This window comes from Anomaloglossus baeobatrachus, unplaced genomic scaffold, assembly GCF_048569485.1.
Source record: "Anomaloglossus baeobatrachus isolate aAnoBae1 unplaced genomic scaffold, aAnoBae1.hap1 Scaffold_628, whole genome shotgun sequence".
Taxonomy (NCBI): domain Eukaryota; kingdom Metazoa; phylum Chordata; class Amphibia; order Anura; family Aromobatidae; genus Anomaloglossus; species Anomaloglossus baeobatrachus.
The window spans coordinates 140,919-142,936 of NW_027444995.1; the positions used below are offsets into that span (position 1 = coordinate 140,919).

Consider the following 2,018-nt stretch of genomic DNA (forward strand, 5'->3'; position numbering starts at 1 on the left):
GTCAGCTATGTGCAGTGGTGGCCGTGGGTTCTTTTATGTGCGACCGTAGTAATAGCTGCGCCCACTTCCTGTATGGGAGTGGAATGCAGTGAGGGTAATGGAACGCACGCCTGCGCATTTGTGTTTAACGTCGCGCATGTGCAGAACGGAGAAAAGGCTGCGCTCACTTCCTAATGAAAGGGAGTGAGACGCATCTGGGAAGGGAAGGGAAAAGATTAGGGTTTGGGGATGATGAAAGGGCTTTCTACGGGCAAGGATGGCAAAGGGTGGCAGTGACGGAAAGTCAGGCAGCCTGTCCTGTCCTGTCCTGTCCGTCCGTCTTTTTGTATCATGAATTGGAAAGACTGCAAGGGGGAGGGGAGGTGCTTGTGTCCAAAAGGAGGAGTTATTCAGATTCATTGCAGTGGGCGGCGGCTGCAAAAAGCACCATTCTTCTTGTTTTTGCTCTGCAAAACAGCCTTTTCAAGGGTTGGCTTGGGTGACAAAATGTCTTCTGTAGGCGTGGGTTTGTCTCCCTCTCCCTAAGATGTGTCCGGTATAGGCCAGGGTGCCACTCAAGGCCGTAACCAATTCGGGTTATAGCTTCTCGGCCTTTTGGCTAAGATCAAGTGTAGTTTCGGAGGACGCTACCTTGGTCGGTACTGGAAGGTGCCTGGGATTGCACGTCTGCCGGCCTTGAGGAAGTGTGTGCGCCTTCTGGTGACACATAGCCCTCTTGTGCCTGGACGGTTCCCAGGCAACGGGAGGCGATCACCTTTGTTATTTTGAAGTCCTACTGATAAACAGAAAAAAAAAAAAATTAAATCTGTTCTTATCAGTTTAATATCTGATACGTCCCCTCTCTGGGGACCATATATTAAATGGATTTTTAGAACAAGGAGATGGAAAAAATCTTGCTCTGTCCACTCCACGCATTGACCTGGTATTGCAGTACCTCCAGGACCGGTGCACCCCTTCTTAACCCAGTTTCCAAAAGCAGAACTCAATTCACCTGATTCAAATGAGCCCCATTAGTGAATTGAAAGAAAGCAAAAACTTTATATGCACCTCAATTTGGCCAATTCACTTTTCACACTTTCACCCTTTTTTTTATCTTTCACACCTTTTACTTGCTTTATTGATGCAAAAAGCTGTGCCAAATAGCAAACTCATCTCCACTCAACTTGACCAACTCTGCTATGTCCCGTGCAGTATCTTATTCTCAGTCTTATCTAGATCATTTGCAATTGAATAGAATAGATCCCTTTTGGCTGCTTATGACTGTGTAAAATATGTAGCTTTACTGGGCTGGGATGAGAGAATCCATTGAAGCATGGTGTAGGGATTGTGGTTCCTGTGTGCTAAGAAGAGAGGCTGGCACCAGCCAGAAAGCCCCATTGCAGCCAATAATCACTTAATAACTTTTTCAACTTGTCATCATATGGGAGGCCTTCCATTCCTTGTAGTAGTCTAGTTGCCCACCTTTGAACTGACTCTAACTTCTGAATGTCCTTATTAAAATGTGGAGCCCAAAACTGGTTCCCATATTCCAGATGTAGCCTTACAAGTGATTTATAGAGGTGTAACAATACGTTGGGATCACGGGATCTAATCTCCCTTTTTATACACCCTAAAATCTTGTCCCAAGCAGCATTCCATCAGCCTCTGGAAGGTTCCTGGCGCATTGCACAGCTCGAAGGGCATGCTTTTGAACTCGCAGAGACCCATAGGGGTGGCGAAGGCGGTCTTCTCCCGGTCTGCCTCAGCAACGGACACTTGCCAATAGTGACTAGTGAGATCAAGGGTAGAAAAATAATTTGCAGTTCTCAATGCAGCTAGCGATTCCTCAATACGGGGAATGGTGCCGTCCTTCTTTTTTAACAGGATCAACAGAGCTGCCCAAAGGCTACAACTGTCACGGATAACCCCAGCCGCCTTCATGTTGCTCAACATGTCCTTGGTACACTGGCAATGTGAAGGTGGTATTGGCTTATAGCTCTCTTTGATGGGTGGGTGTGCACCTGTGGGGATGTGGTGGT

At 47.0% G+C, this 2,018-nt stretch overlaps 1 pseudogene; it reads left to right on the forward strand.

Annotated features, from left to right (window-relative positions):
- The first annotated feature begins 749 nt into the window (after window positions 1–749).
- LOC142285885 (U2 spliceosomal RNA) lies at window positions 750–956 on the forward strand (annotated as a pseudogene).
- The last annotated feature ends 1,062 nt before the right edge of the window (window positions 957–2,018 follow it).